Genomic DNA, 12,933 nt, shown 5'->3' with positions numbered 1-12,933 from the left:
AATAAAACAAAACAGAGATAAATTTCAGGCAAATTTATTTTAACACCTTCAAAATATAACCCAGTCCATGCATCCCTGATAGGCCGACGAAGGGATGGCCTTCAGCTCCATCGTCGCATTCGCTTTGATGTTGTTGTTGTTGTTGTAGCAGTACTTTTGCCCTGCCAGTGTAGTGTAATCATCGGTCGTCTTCGTCTAGCTCATCTAATGGTAGACCCAGAAAACTAGCTGCTTCGACGGGTTGGGTACAGAGGGAGAGAGGTGTTAGATGAGTGAATTTGAAGGGGCTTGTGAAAAAGTGGTTAGTGTCGTGCGGGGTGCCTTCACATGCCGGGCATATGTTTAGTGTATCGGGGCCAATTCTGGATAAGTACGAGTTTAACCTGCTACAGTATCCAGAACGTAATTGTGCCAAGGTTGAGCGGGACTCTCGGGGAAGTTGGAGCTCTTCGTCTGCAATTGGTGGTACTTAGACTCCGATAACAGCATCTCCCGATGAATGTCGTTTATGGCCTGTCTATGTACTGTCCGATCCTGGAGTGGTCTGTCTGTTTTGTCTAGGATATCGTCCACGTAATTTAGGTAGTGCTTCCTGATGTGCCTGGGAGGTGGCTCAGGCTCAAGCAGGTGTCCGCATGGGTGAGGCCTACGGTGATACATAAGAAACTGCTTGCTGAGCAGATTGTTATGCTCCTTCACAGGTAGCATATGAGCCTCGTCATGCAGGTGTTGTATAGGGGACACCAGAAGACATCCTGTCACGGTCCTGGTTGCAGTATTTTGGCAGGTCTGGAGCTTCGTCCACTGCGTATAGTTAAGAACCGGTCGGCCTATTGCCTTGAAAATCGACAGCAACATTTCTTTGTCTTTGCCCCAAGTGCTGCCGGCGAGCGACTTGAGGACCTTGTTGCGATTCTGTTCTTTCGTTGCAATAGCGGTTGTATGCGCTGAGAAGGAGATCAAGCTGTCAAAGGTGACTCTCAATATTCTGGGGTTGTTAACCGTCGGAATTGGGGTATCATCGACGTGTCCCTGAAGTTGCAGCTTGACCTCCTTTGTCCAGATGGTGAAAAGGGTCGCCGTGGATTTAGTGGGGGAAAGTTTTAGGTTTCTCGCAGTGAGGAAGCGAAAAAGGCGGGTGAGGTAGTCGTTTACTTTGGAGCATAGGCCATCAATGTCATTGCCCGACGCCATTATCGTACAGTCGTCGGTGTATGAGACCAGGGAGACTCCCTCTGGTGGCTGGGGGAGTTTCGAAATATAGAAATTACAAAGCAAAGGTGAAAGGACACCACCCTGCGGTACTCCTTGCTTTATTTTTCTCTGTTTAGACGTTTGATCTCGAAATATCACCGACGAGTGACGACCACTCAGGTAGTTCGCGGTCCACCTCTTCAGCCCTGGCAGGAGTGTTGACTGTAAAATGTCATCTAGTAGCGTGGCGTGGCTGACTGTGTCGGAAGCCTTTTCTAAATCCAACGCTACTAAGACAGTCCTCTCGCTGGGGCGGTTTTGGTTGAGTCCGCGGTTTACCTGGGTGTTAATGGCGGTGAGTGCCATGGCGGTGCTGTGCACTCTTCGGAAACCATGCTGGTGTGAGGCTGGGGTCAGGTGTTCTGTAAAGAGTGGGAGTAGAAGGGCCTCAAGAGGCTTCACTACTGGGGAAAGGAGAGTCATCGGACGATAAGACTCCCCTTGGTTGGGGGGTTTCCCTGGCTACAGTAGTGGGACCACTCTCCCTAATTTCCACGTATTAGGAATGATGAGAGTGGCCATAGACAGATTGAAGACCTTGGTGAGAAATTCTACTCCCAGTGGACCCAGCTTTTTCAGCATCAGCATGTTTAATCCACCATTGCCAATGGCTTTGGATGGTTTCATGTGTTTGATGGCTCCCTGAACCTCGTCGCTGGAGAAACCAAGCGGTGCACTATTGTGTGTCAGTTCGTGCAGCCGTCTGCTAGCACAACGTTTGGATCTGTCGGCCGGAGGATGCAGAATAAATTGCCGGCTAAAGTAGCTCGCGCATCTCTTCGGATCCGACGAAGGACGACCGTTGAAGGTGATATCCGCCTTGTCGTAATGCTTCGTCGGGTTCGACAGGGACCTTACGGTTGACCAGAGCTTGCTCACACCAGAGGTGAAATTGCAGGACTTCAGATGCTTTTCCCATTTAGTCTATTCGCTTTGATCTCCTTTATCGACTGAAATCTCCTTTCACGAAGTGGTAACTTCAGCTTGTGAAACACGGGGCCATATCAGGTGAATACGGGGCTTGCACTTTGGTATTTACTAGGTGTTTGGTCAAATAATCCAGCACAATTTGGGCACATTGCGATGGCGCGTCATCATCATGTAAAATTCAAGAATTGTTTGCCCACATTTCCGGCCGTTTGCGACGTACAGCGGCCACCGTAGCCGAATGGGTTGGTGCGTGACTACCATTCGGAATTCACAGAGAGAACGACGGTTCGAATCTCGGTGAAACACCAAAATTAAAAAAAAAAGATTTTTCTAATAGCGGTCGCCCCTTGGCAGGCACTGGCAAACCTCCGAGTGTAGTTCTGCCATGAAAAAGCTCCTCATAAAAATATCTACCGTTCGGAGTCGGCTTAAAACTGTAGGTCCCTCCATTTGTGGAACAACATCAAGACGCACACCACAAATAGGAGGAGGAGCTCGGCCAAACACCTAACAGAAGTGTACGCGCCAATTATATATATATATCTAAAGCCATGTCAAATCAAACAAAAAAAACCTGAATTATCTAGACCTGTGTAACTGGGCTATTATTGTATGTGAAAAAATAATCATGCAATTCCTTCTCACTAAAATTCCCAAATTTCATAATTTGCTGTAATAGCCATTTTCGGGCACCATTTATTTACATGAAATTCACGCTAAAGCAGAGAAACGGTTTCAATTGATAATCCTCCAATTTTTGCTAAAAACTATGCATTAAAGTGATGTGCTGATCGTATCTTGATATGAAAAATTCACGATGCCTCAATATCAGCTCAACCTGACGCTTTGAATTGCATGTGTACATATTGACGCACACATGCATACGTACAAGAGGTCATAAAATACATTGTCATAATATTTGTGGTGCAATTGTGTAAGTATGTATGTGTATTTCTCAATTTTTGTTTTTTATTTGCTCGTTTCTTTTGCGCGATTTCAGTTGCCGTCTTAAAATATGTATTTAACCCATTTAATGGACGATTACTTTGACTTGGTCATAACACACGCTCACACCGGGTCATGGCCACACAGAGCGGTCACTCTGTAGGCAGTCTACACATTCTCTCTTTCTCTTTCACTTATACATCAACTTATACAGCCCCTTTCGCTTTTCTGGTTTTATTTATATTTTTAGCTGCTTCTCTTTTTCTTGTTTTTTTTTTGTTTTTTTTTTTTTTGTTGTTTACTTCCCCATCAACAACAACGCAGCTTAATGGAAAATTAACATTAAAATACATTCATTATTTCTTAAACATTTTCACGCCTCAACTAATAAAGCTGGCCATTCTCAATGCGCTTTTCTTTAGTTGACTTACGAGTATGGCTGCTCTGCGCTCATTGTTTGGCAGTTAAAGCAGGCTTTCAAAGTGTCATAGTTTATGCCTACTAAGTAGATGGCTATTGAGTGCCTGTCTAGTTGGCTGCATATATGTATGAAAAAATGTACACGTACATATACATACACACACACATAAGCATGCATATGCACATGTATCCATTAATGCCACTGTCCATCTATGCGCTGAGACACTTTCATGCATAATAAAAATAATAATAATAATCACAATCAATGACACACAGCAGACGAATGTGAAGAAAGCCAAGAGAATGGCAACAACAAATAATAATAAAAAAAATCAAAATGTTTATCAAACATATCACGTTCAAGTAACACTTTTTTGGTCATTGACACGTCCATGTGGATGCATACAGACATACATATATATGTATGCATATGCTTGCATTAGCATGAACATAAGCATATGGATATAATCGTATATGAATACATAGACACATACATATACTTAACCACAATGTCGAAACCTGCCATATGTCCGTCATATCCACAGCCGTAGTCCACTACTTAAGTAGAGGCTCATCAGCCGAGCCGCAGCCGCAGCCCAGTCAAGCAGCCCACACGCCACATTACATCCGTACATAAAAGTCTGCTCATCAAGCGAAAAATTGTAGACGTATATACCTATATGCATGTACGTATATTTGTTTACTTAGACAATCTGTCAGCCAAGCTGTCTTTGGAGTACAAAAATATCTATTTTCCTGTTGTCATAGACTTAACAGCATAAGTGATAAGTTTTTAGTGCATGGATTCAATGAAAAAAAATGTGTAGACACTGCCTCAAAACGTCCCGGAATTTGATATGTACTTGAGACTAAATCTACTTAGGTAGGTAGGCGAAATTTTTAAAGTACCGCTCTTGCACTCCCTAAGTTGCCGTTTTGATATCAGTATGAGACCTGCAACAGGCAGCTATCTACAACCAGCCAGAGTCGTTGATATATTGGAGAAGATTGATGCGATTTAGGTTGGCACACTGCCCCATGCTGTCGAAGAAACGGGCAGCCAGTGACCTTAATCGTTTAACTGCCTTTAATCGATGGCCGTTTAGGGGATCTCTTAGATCAACTAGTTCCCTTCCTGGCAAGCTCATCAGCAATTTCATTTCCCTCCATACTTCTATTTCCTGGAACCCAGATCAGAGAAACGTTACCTTCACACCCAAGATATTTGATCTCCTCCTTACAGCAGTTTACTAGTTGGGTTCTGCACCAGGGAGTCGTCAGAGCCTTGACTATCGGAAAAAATGATAATATCTCCCTTGCTCCCAAGATCCCTAAGCATTTTGCAGCCTGCAGGATCGCAAAGACTTCTGCCTGAAATACACTAGCAGTGTTCCGCAATTTTAAGGAGATATGTAGATAAAGAGAAAACTCCTGCTACGATTCCCGATTCCATCTTGGAATCAAACAAAATATTTTTAGCCGCGTTCCTGCTACCCTGATTAGTGATCAGTAAGCGGCCGATTTCAACACGTTTCCTTAGGTAAGATTAGATATGGTTAGCCGACAGTTCTATTACGAGGTCTTTAAGAAAAGTCTAGTTGCATGTCATGAAACGCCAGAAAAAACATTTTTCTACATCTATCCACCTCCCTATTCCGTTCTTGCCGCGAGTCGATTACAGCGTCGAATGAAGCTGTAGAACCTAAACTATTTGGATGATCGAAAAAGTGGTATCCAAGAAATCAGAGCGCATTCTTCTCAGTTTTGGGCAATTGCATGGGAAATATTGCGGGAGTGACAAACCTCGGCCTATATGTGCAAGTAGCGGTTCCGAAAACGAGCCACTAGTTGACTCGCCAGTAAAGCACCTACCTCTCCCGAATAGACTTCAACACCGTCGATATATAAGTACTTAGGTAGGCCGTATGCTCCAGCCACGATTAAAAAGCATGGGGTAGCCGTTAGAAGATCTCGATGACATACACAACAGTTCTATCATTTATAGTAGGATTTAGTACTTTTAATTCATGAGAACAACATCATAGACTGTTCTTATCTGTACTTCTACCGACAGATATGGCACCGCGTACATTCGGGGCTGGTACGTTAGTATGCATTCAGTCGACTTGAGCAGCCAGCTGACACCACTTATGGAGTTGGTGTCATATAGTGCATAATTTTGCTGCAGTTTGAAACGTTTCGTAACTCTGCAAAGAAACTTCTTTTGAACACCTCAAGCTCTGTCTCATCTATTGTATTTGTTCGAGCTTCTGCACCATACTACTGAATGGGCATAGGTGTGGCCAATATCAGACCATCTCTCAGCGATTTTAAAGAAATCAGCTAATTTTCTGACGTAACCGGGCTTATGACGGAAAAATTACATTGTGTTGGTGATTGGTGATATACGAAACAAATTAACATAGTCCATAACCAAACGACTTCGTTGCTGTCTGAACAACGACTGATTGGGCGAATGTATGAAATGAGCGGCCTTCGAATTGCCGATGACGTGACAGCCGAAGTTATTCTCACAATTTTGCTTCGGATAGCCAAACCTTGTAATTTATGCTTGGACTTATGTATATGGCAAATTGTTTTCCTTAAATGATAACTCTTTTCTCATTTCCTTCTCTTCATTTCTATGATTAATTCATAATTATTTTCAAAGTATCACTTTTAATTATATAATGATTAAGCAGGCTGACATTATATTCCTTGCTAACGTTTTTTCTTAGACGGTGGGAGCCCTCTTTTCCCTTGAAATGATAGTTCTTAACAGGAGCATAGGAGACGAATGCATTCAAATTTTCTTTTCCTTTTTTTTGAAACATGTGACACCTTGTTTTGTACTCGTTCGACTCTATGAGTCGATAGTTGTGCATATTTGGCATGAGAGTCGGATTGAACAAATTCTAAATTTTCCCCTCAACATCGGGTGTATCAAAGGTTTGGAAATTCTACCAGCTATCGAAACCAGTCAACTTCCATAGCAAATAGCTCAGCTACATAGTATACATATGAACAGTAAACAAATTAAGGCATTCCCTATATTATTTAATGCATGAACCCACAAATGAGAAGTCCTTTACGATAAGCCTTCGCAAGTTGCTCAAATAGTTAAGAAGTTCTGGAAAGCCTAGACTTAGACTACTCTCAATAATTTACGACAATGTGAGCATCAAAGTCATTCTCAATTTACACTTCAGCCTAGACCACTTCTCTCCCATCTGACAAGCTACTCAATGCTGTTTGATGTCATTGCATTTTTTTTTTTGCTTTTTTTATTTATTAATAATTTTTCTATTATTACACAGTTTATTATTAACTGCTGCTTTTATTGTGATCCAATTATGTTGTTGTTACTTTTTATTACAATTGTTACACTTGGTAGGAATTTATTCTGTATCTGATTGCCATTTGCTTATCTCCGTATATCAACACCTACACATTCACATGCGCATATTGTGCATACTTGTGCTTGCAAGGCAGTCAGTCGTCTTGTGGAATTCGAAAAGTGAAATTTTCTGTTACGTTTTTTGTTGTCGTACACATACGGCACACACTCACACACATATATTCGTACTCAAATATAACAAAGTTGGACTTTGTTCGCTCATAAAAATTGTGTTACTTTGTATTTGTTGTTTTTTTTTACTTTTTTTATATAAAGTTACCTGCATATTCGTTAAGTTTGTCATAATTTACGCATTTGAATGGATTTGATGTTATTTCAGGTTTGAGTGTCTTTTTTCAAGTTATACTTAGTTCAATGAAAGTGTAAGAGTTACGATATTTTTTTCTTATTGATTGGAGTTAACCATTTTGGTGTTTTGTTATACAGCAACTGAATTTCATCTATGTAGTTTGGGTTCGTGCTTCATTAGCGCTGCATGAGGACATGTGGGATAATTCTTTTGAGATTTATTATTATTATTTATTGCGTTTACACCGTATGGAGGGCGTACAGTGTTACATAAAATATTTCCATTGTTGCCGATTTCTCGCTTAAGGGGTTATATACAGTTAGAAGGCTGAAACCAAGCGAATTTTCCAGATTTTTTTCTGAAAAAACTTTTAAATTTAATGATCTAAAAATTTGTACACATATTATGCTCTCTTTCAACAGTATTTTAAGACTTGATATTAGTAAAAATATTTATGTGGAAAGGAGCTACAGATGATCTCCGTGAGCTCCTCTCAAAACAGACGTTTTGCGATGACCACTATATCTCTGAACTGGGTCCTCTGAAATAAAAAAACCAAACAGATTTCGTTAAAGTAATGTTAAATCTAGTAATTAATCCAAGGAATAAGTAAAATATTTTTTTTTACAAAATGGCGGTTTCTCAAAAAAAAAAAAACAACGAATTTTGACCAAATTTCGGCCTTAAATTGTTTATAAAAAAAATATTTATCGTTGAGAAAAAATCTTCGATTAATTACTAAAATATATATTTAAAAAGCTCGTGTTGAAATTTTAGACTAATCGGCTTAGCCGTTTTCGAGTAATGTTGGTCACCGACTTTGGAAACAACATTTTGAGAAAAACTCCTTTAAAGTTTGTCTTGTACTTTCAAGCACTCTGAAACACCTTTTCAAATTTGCGTATCACTTCGAAAATATTCATTTATATATAAATTTTCGGTGTAAGAAAAAAAAAACAAAAAATCGATTTTTTTGAAAATTCTAACTGTATATAATCCTTTAAGTTTTCAGTTGGTTTCATGTTAGAGCTCTATCAACTACTTGGAATTCAGATTGAATAGATATGCTCGAAGAACCTTTGATTTTTCCTCGTTCGCATGAAGCTTCCACTCTAGTGCCATCTAACCAAGTGAATATTCGGGTTTCCGTAGGGTATACCCCAGCCATCTCCATTTTCATTCTCTAACTTCAATACTGATGGTTTTTTTTACTCAGCTTCATAAGTTAGTTCCTCGTTGGATATCCAATTTTCCGGCCACCAGATTGGCAAGATTATACGGAGGCATCTATCACACAGACACAGATCTGCTGTTTGTCCGATATTTCCTTGGACGCCCTCCATGTTTCACGGTCGTAGAGCAGCACAGATTTGACATGGGATTTGAACAACCGTAATTTGGTTTTTTTTGCTCAATTCTATTGAATACAAAATACATTTTAGGCCAGCAAATGCACACTTTGTTTTTCGAATTCTTGTGTCGCTGTCGTTCTTTGCTCCTCCCTCAGGTGCAATCAGGCTACCCAAATAGGTTAAATCCTCCACCTCTTCAGTTGGTTTGTCGCAAACCTTGAAAGGTGCAGAGGAAGTGGTAGTTAGTTAGTTAGTTTAGAGGAAGCTAAAAGGTCCAGTTTTGATTGCATATGGTTTTTTTCGGCTAAAGAGAAACTATGTCGTCCACAAAGCCTAAATCTTCCAAGTGTCGTATACGTATTGGGTGCCATAAAATAGCTCTTCTAGACTTCTCGTATATTGGTGCGCAAGTAACTTGTCAATAACGATGAGAAATAGGAGTGGCGAAAGAATGTACCCTTGCCGAACTCCTGCCGTAAGCTCAATTGAGTTAGATAAGGCATCGTCGTGCAAAACACTCCACTGAAATTCTGCATAATGTGCTTTAATAAGTCGACATATTTTGTCTGGCATACCTTTCTGACGAAATGCGTTCCCGATATTGTTGTTGACCGCTTGCGTCACATTGCCATTTCCAAGTCAATAAATATCATATCATCAGCTCTATCATGCAGTTCATCGTAGACTGTTTTCCGAGAAACTAAGAAATTGTAATCATACAATTCGAATAGCTTCGTAGAGTGGCATTTCCCGAATACACTCGTAACGTCAAATCTTAGAGTTTCGTACAATTTTTCTACGACGACGTTAAACTAACGGACAAAAATTAGAACGAGTAATAAAAAGGAAACAAATAAAAAAGCGGTCCTATATTAACTAAACTATAAATAAAGACAAATTTTGGAAGTATATATAGTTTTATGTGACTTCCACAGGGGTAAAGTTGTAACAACACGGCAGCAGTATGCTCCGTTGTTGGAGCTAATAAAGAAGAAATCAATCGTGGCATTGATACTGTAGTAGCCCTACCGGTTGTATTAGAGGAATTGTTCTCTTGTGAGAGAAATAATTTGTATCTATGTCCTATCCACACACACAAAATGATGCAAGGAAATCTATAGTTTTGAGATAATTCCATCCTGCTTGCCCATTTTTCATTGGCACTCATGTCGAGATTTACCCATTGAGCATATAATCGTGTTTGTAGTGACGCCAATACGTCTTTTAGTATATAGCTAAATGTCTACTGCCCCATTCGCATGTCGAAATCTTTACCAACTTCGTGCTGATAGCATCCCTCCGCAAAAAACCGTAAATCAGAGGATAGTCGGAGAACTGGAGTTATGGTTGACGCTCTCACTGAGCTTGCGTCGTCTTCAATAAAACTCAAAACTTGTGTAAATGCAGCTTTATGTAACCGGTAATTTTTGATAAACCTGTTTTAAACCGCATTTAAGTAAACTTTTTCTTTAACAAAAATGCAATTCGTTCATATCGCGAGAGTTGCTTGCATCTCTCAATATTTTTCGCTCAATTCTGAGACTTCGTTTGCTTCTCTCTCTTTCCTTCTCCATTAACACAACCGCACTTGTCAACGAATACATTTTAATTTGAAAATTCAGCTAACTTGACCAAAAACTTAAAGATTATTTGCTAAATTGTCTTGTTTACATTGAAGTGAGCTGTTGTCGAAATATCAAAATTTGACATTTGAGTTTGGCAGCATTTTTTCGAGTTCACATGGAATCTATGACTACAATATTTTCGTATTCGTAGTAGACTTTCGTATTCGAAGGTTTTCTACGACGGATTCTATGATAGGGCTGAACATCCTTGGCGAATTAAGAAGTAGAAAAACTTTGACTCGCGCTTCGGCCCGGAAAGTTCATCAAAGAAAATAGCAAATCTATATCATTGATGATATGTTCAGACACGCTTATATTATATTTCTTAATTGCGCAATTAGGGCCTTAATTTACAGTACGAAAACTTTACTAATAAATTGTGGAATTAGAATAACACCCTGATTGCCCAATGTTAGTCGTTTTGCCTACTAACGGATAACCTGTAAATAAATAAGTAAATAAATAAATAGTCGGCGCGTACACTTCTGCTAGGTGTTTAGCCGAGTTCCTCGTCCCATTTGTGATGTGCGTTTTGTTGTTGTTCTACATATGGACGTATAACTGAAGTATAAAAACTATCATTGGCTAATCAGGGTTAAGGCACAAAATTTCGTTAATTTCCGCATGCAACCTTGTAAAATATGTTTAACAAGAAGGGAGAAGTCTATTCAGAGAGAAATCGAAGTGTCATGAAAACGAAAACCAAAAAAAAAAACTAGTAAAAACAAACGGGATACAAAATTGTTGGTGTATAAATTAAAAATTTCTTTTGAAATTGTGTTTTTAAAAAGCTTCATCTATTAAAAATTGTTTCAAAAGTAGCACCAAAGCAAAAGTGGAAAAGACTGAGGTGGGAAGTGAATAGAGAAGTAAGTGGCGCTCCATGTTTTGTGGAGGACTAAATGTGCCCATCTACGCAGAAATTTCGTGTGAACCTCTCAGCTAGGAAAGTGCAAGTAAAATTGAAATTTTACAAAAACAAAAAAAAATACAAAAAAAAATACAACGAAAATCAAACATATTCAAAGCAAAACATCTTCAAGCTGTTAAATGCTAATTGAGTAAGCTCAATTAACTGTGTGTGTGTTTGACACCAAAGTCGATAAACCGATTCAAAACGTAATTGCCTCCATTAAGGGGAATATCTAGACATATATGTATGTAAGTATTACAAGCTGCTTCAGGGTAGTGGCGTACCTCCGCAATTGTTAAAAAGTGGGGCCTAAACGTATGCATGAAATGTTTGTGTGAAATTTTTTTGAAAATGCAAGGCATCGTCAGATAAAAAAATTAATAAAAATCAACAAAAAATAAACAAAATTTTGAGCGACATCAAACTTGCACTTTGTTCTACAAAAATTTTATGGACTATGGAGGTGCGTAACCAACTTTTGTTTTTAAGTTGCGATTAAAAAATGTGCAGTTTTGAATTTAGAGCTACGCTTTTATGTATAAAAAAATAATAAACATTATCTAAAAAAAATTGTCAGAACTGATCAAAACATATGTCATACTTTCTTTTTTTACGTGCTTTATTACATATAATTTTTACTTTTTATTTATTTACTAACAAACAGAGCAAAAAGCGTTTTCGAAATTATTTCATAGTTCATTCAAAACTAAATTGAAGTTATATTTGCTGCAAAAGAAATCAATCGTAGAAGAGTTTGAGAGCAATTTAAACTCTTTTAACTATTTTCTATAAATAAAAGCTTTAACAGCTTAATTAGTTTTGACTATTTCCAGTGAAAAAAATTCCTAATTGCTTAAGCGGCTCTGCGGATCGAAACTCACTATACGGGAATTTAGCACTGAAAGATCTATTGTGCCCACTTGCGGAAGGATAATTCTTATAAAATTATTACACTGAGTAGACCCTGAAAACTACTGTAAACTCAAACAGCTCTAAGCTTTTTTTTGATAGCCTAGAGCCCTGTTTTACAAGCATTCATCCACTCAAATTTTCTTATTTCCCTCCTCAAAGCTTTAATGAAGAGAACCGGGAACATTTATATTGTGACAAAGGCGAATTACGAATGTTCTGTGTCTCATTTCAGCATTAAAGAAACTTAAGAAAGACATAGTACTCACTCCTCACCACACCTTTGCGCTCAGCTCCTTTAACCGATTGAATGGAGAAGTTTAAAATAGCTGTGCTTGCGAATGTTAATCCATCATTACCTAATCGGCGCTCTTAATTGAGTATTACTTGCAAAAACAAATACAAATTACACAACGCGATTGATTTCCTTATCATATTTCTTCTCGTTATTTTCTTCGTTATTTGCTGCGAAACAGCAGCAAAAATACAATAATAATAATTGCAAGCAGTTCTTGTAACTGTTTAAGCTATCAATGAGCAGCCGCTACAAAAAGAAAACACAAGCCACTAGCAACACACAATAGCACAAGCACATGCACACATTACACATGTAAGCATGTAACTTCAAGTTGTAGTCTTACAACTTCCATGGCTAGGCTTTAGTAAATTTGTCCCTTAAGCTTCACTTGCTTTGGGTATACCGCACTTTTCTCTTCAATCGTTATTACTTGCATTCTCCGCCGTACTCTTCGCCTACTACACCTGCTGTGCTCATGGTCGCTTCATCGCCTTTTCTTGCTTGCGCTTGGCTCAGTTACAAGTGAAATTGCTTGAATTTCCACTTCATAACTGCTTATTTTCGTCTTTCCCATTCGTCA

At 38.9% G+C, this 12,933-nt stretch overlaps 1 protein-coding gene across 5 annotated transcripts in view; it reads left to right on the top strand.

The window, feature by feature from the left end:
• The window catches only part of LOC129243587 (putative fatty acyl-CoA reductase CG5065), a 172,487-nt gene that overhangs the window by 107,919 nt on the left and 51,635 nt on the right, over positions 1-12,933 (top strand). The window contains exon 1 of one of the 5 annotated variants that reach the window (XM_054880708.1): positions 10,946-11,394. The exons of the other annotated variants lie outside the window; for them this stretch is intronic. The gene's annotated coding sequence lies outside the window, so the exon portion shown is untranslated. Of the gene's footprint in view, positions 1-10,945; positions 11,395-12,933 lie in introns of those variants that run through there. 5 annotated transcript variants of the gene reach the window in all.

The sequence above is a fragment of the Anastrepha obliqua genome, chromosome 4, assembly GCF_027943255.1.
Source record: "Anastrepha obliqua isolate idAnaObli1 chromosome 4, idAnaObli1_1.0, whole genome shotgun sequence".
NCBI classification, from domain to species: domain Eukaryota; kingdom Metazoa; phylum Arthropoda; class Insecta; order Diptera; family Tephritidae; genus Anastrepha; species Anastrepha obliqua.
The sequence above is the reverse complement of the archived record's forward strand: the minus strand, read 5'-3'. Positions and strand labels throughout refer to the sequence as shown.